General features: G+C 41.0%; 1 long non-coding RNA gene across 6 annotated transcripts in view; it reads left to right on the top strand.

Moving 5' to 3' along the window:
- Positions 1 to 15,535, top strand: part of LOC141552137 (uncharacterized) — a 264,486-nt gene that overhangs the window by 58,175 nt on the left and 190,776 nt on the right. The gene's annotated exons all lie outside the window — the stretch shown is intronic.

The following is a 15,535-nucleotide window of genomic DNA, read 5'->3' as shown; positions in this document are numbered from 1 at the left end:
ATTTAACTTAATATCTTTTAAAGGAAACCTATTTTTACTAGCTCTCTTCTATTTTCCCTTAAGCTCATTCCCTTTCATTTGTTACCCATTTCCTTAGTTTTGCTAAACGTATTAATTCCCCTGTTCTTCATTTTATCTAATTATTTAATTCTCTTCTTTCAATTAAGTAGTCAAGTACTCTCTTTCAACTTGTTTGCTAGTTTTCAGATTTCATTTTCTGTGCCTTTTTCTATAAAAGAATTTTATTCTCTTCATTATTTATCTTGCCTTTTAATATACCCTACACTCATCATTTGAGTTATGGTCTTTCTACTTATTTAGTCCTTCATTAGCTTCCCTATTTCTTTTGGAATTAAAGCTTCTAAACTATTTTGGATTCCTTCCAAACATTTCCTACATTATTACCTCACGGATATTACCCCACTTTTTTGTTGTGTCTCACTCTCAGAAATACAACTCCATGTAAATGATAGAAAGGATAGTGCCCCATATCAGGAATCTTTCTTTGGCCCTGATAATTTGGTAGATCATTCAATTTTGCCCTCCTCATTGTCATTTTAGCCCCATTGCCTTGATGTACCCTTTTTAGGTTTAGGCCCTCCTAGATTTCCAGGGGGTTCCCCCCAAAGCTCTGATTCCCCCTCTTTTGAGATGCCATGAGTGATATCTTCAAGCATTGGATCCCTGAAGATCATATCAATTGCCTTTTTAGAAACTCTTTCTTCTCTCATGAGATTATTGATTAGTGGTACCTCATTTTGCAACTGAACCTCAATTTCCATTTCTTTCCCCCTCTTTTAAAATCACCTCAATCATTATTCTGTAGGTTCTCTTCTTCTTTAGATTCTTTAGGAGTGATTCTCCTTTTATTTTCAGGTTGTTAATTTTGATAAGTGTATATTACATATTCTCCTCTATCTTTTTATTTCCCCCTCCACTCTTGTGTGCCCTCCTGTTTTTGAAATTTCGTCTGCCAAAAAAAATTACCTTCAGGCAGAATGTTGTAAGATTTTGTGATGTTTCAGGTCTGTTTCTGTCATCACTTCCATTTGACTTCTGCTTTCTCTATTGTCTCCTTACGTGCTTTTAGAAAGAAATCTCTTAGTATCTTTCTGTTATGATTTTGTTCTTGTCCTTGGTTGCTATATTTACCTTTACTGTATATCAGTTGTTTGGGGTATTTGAAAAGCAGATAATTTCTTCATGCCTTATTTTCTTCCTAGGAGCATTTTGAATGTCTCTTTTTTATTGAATGTCTGGTTTTTTTAAACTGATGGCTTTGGTTTTCAGGGTAGGTCACATTGGGTCACACCTTGAGTTCTTTTGCTCTTCCAAACACATTACTCCACTATCTTTGGTTCCTGGTGGGTGCAGAAATGGTTATGTTATTTAACTTTCCTTTTTATGTTTGCTGTCCTAGATGCTTGCAGGCCTTGATTGTCAGTGAAGTTGTTACATTTTACCATCACGTGTCTTGGAATTTTTAGCATAGAACTTTTTTTTTTTCTGGAGGTGACTGTCACTTTGTTTTCTGTTTTCAGAAGTTATCAGCCCTTGTATTATGATATTCAGGGGGTTTTGATGTATGTTTTTTAGGGAGATACCTATGAAATTGTTTCCATCCCATTTTGGACATCAGTGTTTTGTCTGCATGGAGATTTTTGCCTCTCTTCTTCAGATTTACTTTCATGTCTGAGTATTTGCATTCGCGTTCATTTATACTCTTTTGTTTCTTTGGTAAGACTTGCCAAGATTGGATTTCAGCTTTTATGTGTGTCCAATTATTTCTGTTGTGCATGAATTCTGCTTTCACAATTCCTATTTCTATTAAAAACCATTCAGAAATATCATATGGTGGTTTTGTCTATCAAGGGAATCCAAAGGGTCTTTTATCTCAAAAATATCATTTTCCTTCAACTTATAATTTTTATTTATGAATGTCTGGATTATTTTATCTGATTTAGAGGAAATATTTATTTCCTTTATTAATATCTTCTCTTTTGCATTATTTGATTATACTCAAGGCCTTCCTTTGAGTACCTAAGATATTTGGTAATACCAGAGTTTTTCTTATAATTTTCTATTGCTCATCACTTTTGGATAATTTTTCCCTTCGAGTATGATTTCTCTGGGGGCTAGGTCTCAAAGTTATATTTACCTCTTCAAGCCATATTAAGTCATGATCCAACAGCTCTAGTATCTGTCCCAAGCGGTTTCTGGTTGGACAGAAGTGTCTCCAAGTAGATATTGAGTTCTTTCCTTTAGGATTCATGAAGGGCCATATAATCAAACACATATCCTGCCCCATTTTCTTCACTTCCTCAGTTCTCTAGCAGGTTTTGTTGTGGGATGGATTGCTACTGAGAACAATACACTTCTGCCTTTTGGTTTTTCATGGCATTGAGAAGGAATATGAAAGCAATGATGTAGAATTGAGCTCTGTTGCAAGACTATAGATTGATTTGTTTCAGCTTTGCTGCCAAAGAGTGGTGAATAAGTTAGAGAATAGTCATTGGTCTTCATTGACGTTAATTCATTGAATGCTTACCTCATTTGGATTCTTGGGGTCATAAAATATGGAGATAGCTGGTGAATAATTCCTGATTAGTAACATGATATGAACCAATTAATACTTTAATATAAAATTTTTGTTAAAGGATAAGATAAAAAAAGCATGGATAATCATAACATTTATTCAATAGAATACAAAATCAGGAAGGATAATTGCATGTAATAACTAGAAAGTCAGATCCAAAATGATCATAACATTTGATCAAAAGATAGCAAGATAAAGACTAATTAAAAATATAATAGTCCATAAATCTACATCATACTTTTTTTTTTTTTTAATCAATGTACAGTGTGGGAGGAAACTCTTCTACCTTTCATGGTTCTCCTGTTTGAAAGCCACTTGCTTGTCACTCACGGATTGGTTAAATAGCAAAACCAAACCAAACCAAAACAACTTTTATCAAATACTTCTACTTGGCTGGGTGCTGAGAAAATATTACACTCCTTCAGTGACAAAAATTTCAGAGAACTGCCAAGATCCTCAGGTCTGCTGATGATCTATGGACTTTCTCACTCTCAAGTGGTGGAACCATGTAACCAGCTCTTGGAAGAGGAAGAGATTCTGCTTTATCCAATCATCTCTCAGCAAAGCCATCCCTCTTTTCACAAACACAAAACTTGACTTCCCTCTCTATTTCCCCCTTTCAAACCACAGGCAGCAGTTAATGGCAACGCAGTCAACCACCGGGAGAAATTTTCCCTCTCTGCCTTTCTATAGAACCGAAAGGAATGCGTGACTTTCTGTAATCAGCTCTCAGCAAAGCAGTATCTCTCTTCACATCAGCACAGTTCCCAGGAACTCACAGCACGTCCTACCCGTCACCTTTGGTCAGTCCCCGTCAGCTTCGTCTACCATCTACTTTTCTGCTTTCTGTACTGACTGTTCCTTTCCAGCTTTCCTTTTTATTTGACCGTCTCCTAGCCTGCCTCTCCTATAACTTCAAATACCTCAAATCAAGGGCTCCTAATAAACATCGCTACTTTGTGATGTGAAATTCAAAAATTTTGTCTTTATTTCTGATATGACCCTAACACCCCTTCTTCCATATTCCCTCAGCACTCTCTTCTTGCTTTATAATTTCTCAGTTATAACCTTCAAAACTTTTAAAATCATCATGTGCAAATGAGCTGATGGATCCCAATGCATGGAGCCCACCTTTTGCTACTCTGCCTTCAAACAGGGACCCTCAGGACATTCATCTTTGGGGAGGGTCAGTTCTCTTTCATGTTCCCAGAAAAATCTGTGTTTCTCTCAATCCTTTTAATAAAACAGTTCTTCTCTATGTTATTTTACCAGTATTCCTCAAATGTCTGTCCCTTTTTCTGTCCCTTTCAGCAACTAAAATAGTCACACACAATAGGGATAGTAACACATACATACCTGCAAACTGCCTTGCTCAGCTGCCTGCCAGGCTCTATAGAAAGAAGAGCTGGGATTCCTCCCCTTCCCCAGGCAGGTAAGGGGCCCAGGACCCCATTAGCCCTCCATTTCTGTCTGTCCAGGTTGGTGCCTCATGTAGAGCCAGTGTGGTGAGAGGGATACATTCAGTAAAATTCATTTTCAGCACTTTCTTCTCCTTTCCATGCTCCTCTAGCCAACAGATCGTTTTCCTTTGACTGCAATATTCGGCACCCTCCTATGGTCTCCTGGTTGCCTTCTTTTCATAGGGCCCTCTAAGTAGATCGACTGGCACATGCCAGGGTACTAATGGCTGCCCACTTTCGGCTATCCAAATGCGTTTATGTATAAATAGAGACACAAGAACTTAATTCAGAGACATCACTGTCTTTTGGTAAAGTCTCTGGCCTTGTGACACAGCTTTCACCAATGCCTTAAAATGCATCTGTTTAAAACTCATCCCTGGTTTTCCTCAGCTCATGGGCAAGTCCAAGGTTTTTAGGGACTCTGGCTTTAGGTCCTCTTCAAAGTCATTGTTAACATGATGATTCTTTCCTAAAAGCCTGAAGTCCTCTGGCCCCTTTCCCTAAAAATTTGTCTTTTATGTTTCTGGGTGAGAAGCCACTATGTGCTTACCTTAAACATCAACAGACTGCTGGCTCTTGTGTGGCTCCTCCACTAAGGCACATGAACTGCTGAACATTCGGCCGTATGGACAAATGGCCAGAGAGACAGATGGACACACAAAGAAACAGACGCCCCACAAAGAGATTTGCCACAGCAGGATTATTCCATATTTTTTCTGTCCTCTTTTGTCTCCTTTCCCCTTTCTTACTAAAATCAAGAATACCATTTTCAGCAGCAATCAGGTAGTATAGCGGCCTGGACTCAGGAAGATCTGAATTCAAATCTCTCCTCAGACACTTACAAGCTCCGTGATCCTGGACAGTCACTTCCCTTTTACTTGGCTCAGGTTTCTTCATGAGTAAAGTGAGGACAATGGCAACATCTACCTTGTAGGGTTGTTGGGAGGATCAATGATCACGTGCTTCCCACAATGCCCAGCACACAGTAGGTCCTCTATCAAATACTGATGTATTCCCTTTCTCTTTTCTCGCTTCCTCTATTTCACCAGACCCCTCATTTGCACTGATTTTCATCATTTGTCACTAGAACATATCTTGTCCTTCCCAGAAAGGGGTAGGGGTGAGGGCAGAAGACTTTCCATTCTCTGAGACTGAAGTATCCTAGCACTTTTAAAGCAAACACTCTCTCCTCCAGTCCCTCTTATTAAATCTGGGTTCCTAAACACTAGGGGGAGCATAGGACTTTCCTCAAGCCTCATGCTTTGTGTTGGTTAAGACAAAGATTGTGTCCATTAACCCCACATATAATATTATATATGGGGGGATATATTTCATATTGGAAAATTTCCTGAAAATATTTATTTGTTTTCCCCTAAGTCTTCTCGGTCCTGACCAGAAGGAAAGTAGGCTGAGAAAGGAGCAGGTGGAGAAGGAAAAGGAAAGCTATGAAAATGAAGAGAAATGACTGTGCTATTATGGAGAAAGAGGAAGATGTAGCCTAGACTAGGAAAGTGAATAGAGGTGGACAGGGTGAAGAAGGAAGAAAGAAGGAAAGGATAGTGAAATGGGAATGAAAGAAAGAAGAAAAAAGTAGGAAAGAGAGGAAGGAAAGATGGGGAAGGAAAGGAAGGGAAAGAGGAGAAGAGGGAGGTTAAAAGGAGCAAGGGAAGAAAGGAGGGAGAGAGAATGGGGAGCAAGGGAGGGAGGAAGGAAGAAATGAAAGCAGACACATTTTATAAAATAAATAAACTAGAAAATGTGGAGAGGACGGCAATCATACTGAAGGGCTTAGAATTAATGTCATATAAATGGTTAAAAAATTTAGATGAGAGAAGAGATTTGGAGGGAACATGGTAGTTGTTTTTAAGTATTTGAAGAATTGATTTGTGAAAGAAGAATGTTTTGGTTTTGTTTGGCTTTAAAATGCAGAACCAAGAGCAATGGGAGAAGGTAATAAGAAATAAGTATTGCTTCAATGTCAGGAATCAAATAAACCTGCTTATCCAATACACAGTAGAGCTGTTAAACAATGGAATGGTTTTTTTCCTTTTTGGTGATTTCATGAAGAGGATGGATATCAACTGCTGGGCATTGACTACATGCCTTTGGAGGGCCCTCTCTGATTCTGTGAGGGCTGTAAACCAACAGAAGGAGGCCCAGGGAAAGGAACAGTGTGGGTGAGAGGAGGACAGAGAAGAAGAGCTTGGGAGATAGTGAGCAAAAACCAAGTTCTTATTCCAGGCTCTGGCCCTGTGGTCTTCTTAAGCTACAGAAATTCTATTTCTGGACGCATCAGGTGACTTTGGCAGCAGCTCTCTTTAGTGCTAGTGTGGCCCCCATGGTCTGCCGTATGCAATGACTGGAATTCTCTCTACTTAGAGGGGTCTGGAGTCCTCCTCCTTCCAGGAGAGAAACCCCACCTACCGGTTCTGCTCCTTCTATCCCTTTGCTCAGTGATTCTGAGACCCTAAACAGCTGTTCTTAGATAGAATCCAAGGCTCACCCCTGGAGTCAGCCCTGTTGGGCAGGTAGGTCCACCTGCCAAGCTCAGTGATGCTATTATACCCAGAGCATTTTTCACCCAAGCTCACATCAGCGCTGTGCTGGAGAGACCGGACAGCAGCAGAAATGATAGCTGGGTGTCTAACTTTAGAAACTTGTTTATCCCAGCAAATGTGTTGATATAACCTCTTGCAGATTCAGTGCAAACTGCCTCCAGAAAAGCTTCATGTTGAGCTTATATTGTGATATCTTGCAGAAGCTGCACTCCTCACAGCTGTGTGCTCCTGGCTGGGAAGAAGCTTTGCCAACTCCAGGTCTGTCCCTTCATTCCTGATTCCCTATCAGGAGAGAGAAGGCATTGCTTCCTCTTGAGATGCCATAATTAGCCACCGTTAAGCTAAACAAATAAGATTTGAGACTGCTTCAGTTAATGCAATTACAACAAGTCCTCTTCATACTGTGTGCCAAAAATAAATATAAGAAAAATTCAGCAATAGGATATTCTCTTGCTAAAAACCTCCTTCTTAGGGAGCTACTATTATCCCTCTTGTCAAACTCCTCTGAAACAAAAAGAAGACTGAATTGTACTCCAAACCGGGTGTATAACGTTGAAGAAATTATTTTCCTTTCATTCCTCCTCTCCTTCCTTGCATCCTTCATGCCTTCTTTATATACTATAGTGGGAAGCTTTCCCATATAGATGGAAAACCTCATGATTCCAGTTGAATCACACTTGTTTGTGGTCCTGTGAGAATAGTATCCCCAGAATTTCATGCCTATGAACTCTTTTCTCCTTTGCTCTTGTCTCAAAGGAAGAAATGACCATATTCTTTTTCCTTTTCTTCAATTTTAAAAACATTTTTATTTAAAGTTTTGAGTTCAAAATTCTATCCCTTCCTTTCCTCTCCCCCCTCTCTGAGATGGTAAGCAATGAGATATAGGTCACCCATGTGCAATTATATAAAACATTTCTATATTAAACATTTTGTACAAGAAGATGTGAAGAAAAGAAAAGAAAAAAGTATGCATTTTGCATTTCAACCCTATCAGTTCTTTCTCTGGAGACAGATAATATGTTTCATTATTAGTCCTATGGGATTGGCTTGGATCATTGTATTGCTGAGACTAGGTAAGTCATTCACAGTTCTTCATCGACCAATACTGTTGTTATCAGATAGGTTTTCTTAGTTCTCTTCACTTCATTAGGCATAAGTTCCTGTAAGTCTTTCCAGGTTTTTCTGAAATCATCCTGCTTGTCGTTTCTTATAGCACAAGAATATCCCATTGTTTAACCATTCCTCATTTGGTGGGCATCCTGTGGATTTCCAATTATTAGCTACCACAAAAAGAGCTGCTATAAATATTTTTGTACAGATAAGTTTTTCCCCTTTTTTTGGATGTCTTTAGGATAGAGGCCTAACAGTTGTATTGCTGGATTAAAGGGTGTGCAGTTTTATAACCCTTTGGGCATAGTTCCGGAGGGCTCTCCAGAGTGGTTGGAGCAGTATACAATTCCACCAACAGTGCATTATTATCCCAGCTTTCCCACATACCCTCCATCATCCAACATTTTCCTTTTTTCTTACTGTAATCACAATAATGGGTGCAAGATGGTACCCTGAAGTTGTTTTAATATGTATTTCTCTGATCAATAGTGATATAGAGCATTTTTTCACATGAGTATAAAAAGCTTTGATTTCTTTGTTTGAAAACTCTGTTCATATCCTTTGACCATTTAACAATTAGGGAATGACTTTTTAAAAATATACACTTGACTTAGTTCTCTATATATTTGTGAAATGAAGGCTTTATTAGAGATGCTTATTATAGAAACATTTCTCCCATTTTTTTTTGCTTTCTTCCCAATTTTGGTTATATTGGTTTTGTTTATGAAAAATCTTTTAAATTTTAAATTTAAATCTTTTAAATTAACTATTTTCCATTTTATATTTCTTTCTATATCTTCTTTGGTTCTAAATGATTCCCTTAACCATAAATCTGACAGATAAACTATTCTATTTCTCTTAATTTGCTTATGGCATCACCCTTTATGTGTAAATCATCACCCATTTTGACCTTATGTTGGTATGTAATGTGAGATGGTGTATACCTAGTTTTAGCCATATTCTTTTCCATTTTTTCCCAGCACTTTTTTGTTAAATGAGTTTTTGTTACAAAAACTTACAGATCTTTGGGTTTATTATATACTGATTAATATAGTCACTTACTATAATATAATTTGTACCTAGTCTATTCCACTAATTTGCCAGTATCTATTTCATAGCCAGTACTAGATTTTTCTGAAAATTACCACTTTATTTGAGATCTGGTACAGCCAGATCTTTTACATTTCCCCCTACACTTTTGGTGTTTCTGATATTCTTGAGTTTTTGTTCTTCTAGGTGAATTTTGTTGTCATTTTTTTTTAGCTCTGTAATTTCTTTTTGATAATTTGATTGGCATGGTATTGAATAATACATTAATTTAGGTAGAATTTTGATTTTTATTGTATTGACAGCCCACTCATGAGCAATTAATATTTTTCCATTTGTTTATTTCTGACTTTTATTTGTGGAAAAATTTTTTATAGTTCTGTTCTAATGGTTCCTAGGTTTGTTTTATCTATAGCTATTTCAAATAGATTTTCTCTTTCTGTCTCTTGCTGTTTGACTTTGTTGGTAACATAGAAACGCTGTTATTCTATGTACGTTTATTTTGTAGCCTGCAAGTTTCCTAAAGTTGTTAATAATTTCAAGTAGTTTTTTCTTTGATTCTCTAGGATTTTCTAAATGTAACATAGTATCTTCAAAGAATGATAGTTTTGTTACCTCCTTGCCTATTCTAATCCATTTAATTTCTTTTTTCTTCCTTTATTGACATAGCTAACATCTCTAGTAGAACATTAAATAACAGAGGTGACATGGACATCCTTGCTTCACCTCTGATTGTATCGAGGAGGCTTCTAATGTTATCTCTATTACAGATAATGTTTATTGGTGGTTTTAGATGAATATTACTTATTGTTTTAAGGTAAGCTGGAGCCGGGTCCAAGCTTTTTGTGCTGGAGCTTGGGGTCTTACTGCTGGCATTTTCTGGGTTCCAGGAGGCAAGTGCTTGCTTTCTCTAGATGGCAGACTTCCCTGTTGGCTTGTACTGGATGTGGGGACTCCCTGTTGATCTCCCCTGGGTGTGAGGTTTAGCTGCTGGTCTACCTCAGGATTGGGACCTTACTGCTAGGTTGCTGTTGTAACAGGGTCTCTCTGCTAGTAGCCCCCAGAGTTGAGGTCTCAGTGTTGACCAGATCATTGGAGGGGGCTTTGCTGTGGTCAGTAAAGAGGTCAAGCCCTCGCTAGTGGCTTATGCTGGGGATGGGTCGCTTGGGCGGGGCTTTGCTTCAAGGCACAGACTGCTCACCTGCCCCAGCCTGTTAGCTTGCAGGAAGATGGGAGTTATCGGGTTGTCCCAGGTTTGGAGCCCTGCTGCAGGTCCCCTGCTTTGAGGCTGGCTTCTGCTGCTGCTCTTGGACCCTAGTCCCTTCCCACCCCAGTGAGACAGACCTTTCCCACCCCAGTGAGCTGTTTCCTTGTTGCTAAATCAATTCTGTGGCAGTTTTCTAGTATTTTGGAGGGGTATTTGGGGTACTTTCCTTATTCCACCATCTTTGCACCAGAAGTTAGATGAATCCTTTTCGATTTAAATTTTTTGATGTTATTATTCAAGAATTCAGTCATGAAGACTCTTCATGACTCCATGGATTGTAGCTGTCCATGGGCTTTTCTTGGCAAAGCCAATAGAGTGAATTGTCATTTCCTTCTCCAGTAGGTTAAGGCAATCAAGTTAAATGACTTGCTCAGGAACACACAGCTAGGAAACACTCAAAGTTGGATTTGAAATCAGGTCTTCTTGATTCCAGGGCCAGCACTCTAACCACTAAGCCACCGGCTGCCTCTTTCTATTTAAACAGGAACACTCTCCTTCTCCTTCTATCCTCACTTCCATATTCTTTTATTCCATCCAGTATCATATATTGGCTCAATCATAATTCCTCTCCTTTTAATTTTCTATTCTCCATGCCCTCTGGCTTTTTCCTTGTTGACTACAAACAAATTTAGGTTTCCCCAATCTTATAAAAAGAAAGGACAAAGCTTTACTTAATCTTATCATACATTTAAATTATCATCCTCTGTCATTTTTCTCCCCTTTCCCAGCCAATCTCCTGTGGGATGTATGTGCATGGTGAGGAGCAATGGGTTCTAATTTCTAATTTCCCTCTCCAGCTCACTTCTTAGAATGAATGTGTTTTTGTTTCTCTTGTTACAAGGCTCTGTCACGGATCCTCTCATCATTTCTCACCACTCTTTCTCTCTTGGTAGTCTCATTAGTGCCTGTGGGCTCAACTATTAAGTTCCACATTACCAACTGCCTAATGAACAATTTTGTCTGGATATCCAATAAGCAGATCAAACTCACCAGAGCCAAAAGTGAACTAACTTATATTTGTCCACTGCTCTTCCTGATTTTTCTATTTCTTTCCTGGAAGATGTCTGGTTAAGATGGTCAATCACTCAGCCAGCCAGCTGGGAAATGGAATGAACAGTTATTTAGCACCTACTCTATTATTGTTTGTCTCTATGTATCATTTAGCACTTTGCTAAAGTTTACTGACTATCTCATTTGATCAACTCAAATCTGTTAAGTGCCTACTATGTGCCAGGAGCTAGGGAAAGCACTGTAGAAACAAAGAAAGGCAAAAGATACTCCCTACTCTCAAGGATCTCACAGTCTAATGGAAGAGAAAACATGTAAACATCAGAAATCTTCCACAGAGATTCTGAAAAAGATCTGAAAATGACTCCTGGGATTAAGAAAATGGAAAAGTAACTGAAGGGACTCCACCTTTCCAAAGCTGCAAAAACACTGGCAGAGAAATGTCATGGAAGCCAGAATGATCTCAGATAAATTTAGAAGCCGGCAGAGGGGAGTGGGAAAGAGGAGAAATAATAGGGAAACTAGCACAGCTCCTGCAAATGCACCTGTACTTCGTGGGGAGCCACGATGTGAGATTCAGTGATGTGGGTCCTAAAGCCAGCTCTCTGCTCTGATCTGTTAGTAAGCAACAGAGGGATGGAACCAGAGCCAATTTAGCTCTATTCGTGTATGATGGGGGAGACTGACCAACAGGGGGGCTGACTGTTGAACACACACAGACATTCTCTGCTTGCTCCCAATCCAAAAAGTGAAACTTTGGAACTGGTTTTGTCCATAATGATTCGCAGGTTTATGTTTTGTTGTGATGAAGAGCCTAATAACTGGCTTTGGAGCTGGAGGGATTCACGAGTCAGCAGGAATGGAGCCACGACTGAGTTCTCCTATAAAAGAACCAACATACATCTCCCTAAGTTCTTTTGCATTTTCCTTTCCTGACAGAGTAGAGAAAGAATTGTTGCTAGCCACCAGCGGGGTAGTGGAATCCACTGCCCCATTTCCTGCCCCATCCTGTGTCCCACACTGCAGTTCCTCAGTTACTTTTGCATTTCCCTTTCCTGATCTTAAGTAAATGAGGGTAGCAGTCAAGGGACCAGTGAGACCAAGAAACCCATCAGAGTCCTTGAAGAGGTCTTGTGGCCAACTGGAGCTGGGAGCTGTGCAGCTGAGCGGGCGGAGGAGCCAGTCCCACTGAGTCAGCCCTTACCAAAGCCATACTCCAATGTGGACTTGATGGGGATCCTGCAAAGGGGGCAAAAGGATCTCCACGCAGTTTTTATGAAGCTTCCCCTGACTCCCTGGGTTGCCTTTCTTTGTGTCTCATTACCTCTGAGCTTTAAATTTGAGCTCTTTATTTTCAGGGACTGAAAAGGTTAAGTAGGAAGAGTGCTTCCTGGGTCTTAAAGATGTAGAACTTCTCTCCTCGCCATACCTTTTCGGGACTTAGACTTTTATAAAAGTCAATAAAAATCAGATGATTGATTGATATCAGAGAGCCCATTGACTGGGGATTTGGGGGGTGACGGTATTCGAGGTGATAACCTCTCAAGGTTTCTCTAGGCCTCTGAAGGGAGTAGTTTCCCCCTCTTGGGACCTGCCCAGCCACTGTCAACAGCGGTGGGGAGAGTGGAGGAGGAGTTTGTTGTTCCTGCACCAAAGCCCCTCTCAGGGGCCCTAAATATCTTTGGAAATTCAGCTTTCCCCAGAGATCCCCAAAGAACTAAGAGAATCTATATGTAGTCAAGAAAGCCATATCTGGGGAGTGATCGTATCTCTGCTGATGTCCTGTGATGGTGCCCATGGCTGGTAATCCTTGCCAGGAAGCCTAGGAGTGAACTGATGCGACAGCCTCCTGCTTCTCCTCCATGCCAGGCTAGGTTTTATTCTACTCTGTGCCCCTTCATGGGGGCATCTGTTCTGGGGGCTGCACTGTGGAATCTGAGTCTCTGAGGGTCAGGCAGCACCTGGAGCCACATGATTTTTGTGATGAAAGCCATCAAAATGAAGCAAGTTAGAGGATGCAGGGACTGCATTGTCTTCCTTCCTTCCTTCCTTCCTTCCTTCCTTCCTTCCTTCCTTCCTTCCTTCCTTCCTTCCTTCCTTCCTTCCTTCCTTCCTTCCTTCCTTCCTTCCTTCATCTTCCTTCCTTCATCTTCCTTCCTTCCTTCCTTCCTTCCTTCCTTCCTTCCTTCCTTCCTTCCTTCCTTCCTTCCTTCCTTCCTTCCTTCCTTCCTTCCTTCCTTCCTTCCTTCCTTCCTTCCTTCATCTTTCTTCCTTTCTTCCTTCCCTCCCTTCTTCCTTTCTTCCCCCACTCCTATCTTTCCCTCCCTTCCTTTCTTTCCTCCCTTTCTTCCTTTTCTCCTTACTTTCTTCCTTCCCTCTCTCCCTCCTTCCTTCCTTTGTTTTCTTCCTCCCTTCCTCCCTCCTTCCTTCACAGGGTGAATATAAAACATATGGAATGGAGGGAGAGGGAGAGAGAGTCTCAGGACAGGGAGCCGGGGGAGGAAGGAAGGACCAGGTAACAGCCACATCTGGGGACCATGAGGAGAAATCTGTGCGCTCCAGCAGGGTCCCCGGGGGAGGGGGCAAACTGGAGGTTCAGGCAATTGCTCCTCGGTCCCGGTGCGGAAGGAGACAGGGCCGTGTCCCCCTTGCCGCATTCAGCCAGTGTGTGGGCATGTGCATGTGCTGGTGCCCGGCTGTGTGAAGCCAGCTTGACCTGCCTGATGAGTTTCTTTGGAAACAGCTGGGGAGCCGGTGTTGTTGCTGCTGCCTGAGCTGTTCACCATGGCAACAGCCTGGCCCGGGAATCTACGGGGCCAGACTGGAGCCGAGTCTCCAGAAGGACCAGATGATCACCGAGGATGGGAGGGAGTGACAGGGGATGTGTGTGTGGGGGAGTGGGGGAGTGTGACTGTGTGTGAGGGGATGGAGATGCATGTGAGGGGGGATGAGATTACACTTTGCTTTTCACTTGCTCAGCTCAGCTTCCAGAAAAGAAACTTGGCATTTTGTGATTCAGAAACTGCAAGAAAAACAAAGGCTTTGATGTCACCGCTCTCTGCCCAGTCACACTTTTCCTATAATTAAAATGGGAAGTGTCAGATTCTATCCGGGGGAGCTGGGACAGCCTCAGGCCAGACTGCAAAGTGGAACCAACTTAGTAGCCCTTTCCTTGCCCTCTTCCCTCTTCCCCGTCAGCCTCGGGGTCCTCCCCTCCTGATCTCGAGAGGGGCTTTAACAGCAGCCACACTCTTCAGTCTGAAGAGGGACTACAGGGTGGTCCCAAGGTAGCCCACAGGGTGGGCTATGGCAGACACCACTTGGCTTGGCTCGAACTGGGTTTCTTCCTCTATTTTAAGCCCCGGCTTGACTTAGGGGGAAGGAGAAAGAGGCTCCTAAACCCTAGGAAGTTTAATTATTCCCTGATCCTCCAAGGTAGTCAGGATGATTTCTTATTGTTTGCATAACACAGCACATATGTGCTCCCAGCACCCCTCCCAACAACCTTGGGATGCTGGTACTTTCATTATCCCCATTTTATATAAGAACTGCAGCCTGAGGTGAGGGGACTTGCCTAGGTGCCTAGCTAATAAATCTCTAAGTCAGAATTTAAATACAGCTTTTCCTGATTCCAAGTCCAGCAGTCTTATCACTGAACCACTTTTAACTAAAAAAAAAAAAAAAAAAAAAAGGCATATACTTACAAGGTTATCCAGTGTCAAAGGCTAGATCTGAACCCTGGTCTTCTAGATTCCAGGTCCAGCATTTTGTTCATGGTCTCATCCAGTCTCTTATATGCTCAGACCTCTACACTGAAGCAAATTTACTCCTGATCCTCAACAGTCCCCAACAATAACTAACATTTAGACAACACTTTAAGGTTTTCAGGGAACTTTACAGATGTTATCTCATCTCCCAGTAACCCTGTAAAGTAAGTGCTATCATTACCTTCATTTTATCAATGAGGGAACTAAATCCCCCAGGGCCAGAGTAATCCTCTCAGAGGGACATCATTGATGTTCTCATTGATCTTCTCAGGGATCTGGATGGCACCTGCTGCTGTTTACAGGTGGGGGTGAAGAGCCTCAAAGTTACAAATCTGGATAGACGCTCTGAGCCACCATTTGTTCTGTACACCAAAGAGATCAGAGAAAAAGAAAAAGTCACATAGGTACTCATTCGTAGCAGCTCTTTTTTGTGGTGGCAAAGAATTGGAAACTGAGGACGTGTCCATCAATGGGGGAATGACTGAGCAAGTTGTGGCACATTTGTGTTATATCATGTTGTCAGAAGAAATGGCAAAAGGGACAGCTTCAATGAACCTTGGGAAGACTTGTCTGAACTGCTACAGAATGAGGTGAACACAAAATGGAGAACCATTTAGATGTTAATAAACAAATTTGTAAAGAAAAACAACTGAGATGCCCATCAATTGGGGAACAGTTGAACAAATTGTGGTATATGTTTATAATGAAATATTATTGTAAGA

This window comes from Sminthopsis crassicaudata, chromosome 1 (assembly GCF_048593235.1).
Source record: "Sminthopsis crassicaudata isolate SCR6 chromosome 1, ASM4859323v1, whole genome shotgun sequence".
Taxonomy (NCBI): domain Eukaryota; kingdom Metazoa; phylum Chordata; class Mammalia; order Dasyuromorphia; family Dasyuridae; genus Sminthopsis; species Sminthopsis crassicaudata.
Note: the sequence above shows the minus strand (reverse complement) of the source record. Positions and strands in the feature narration are given on the sequence as shown.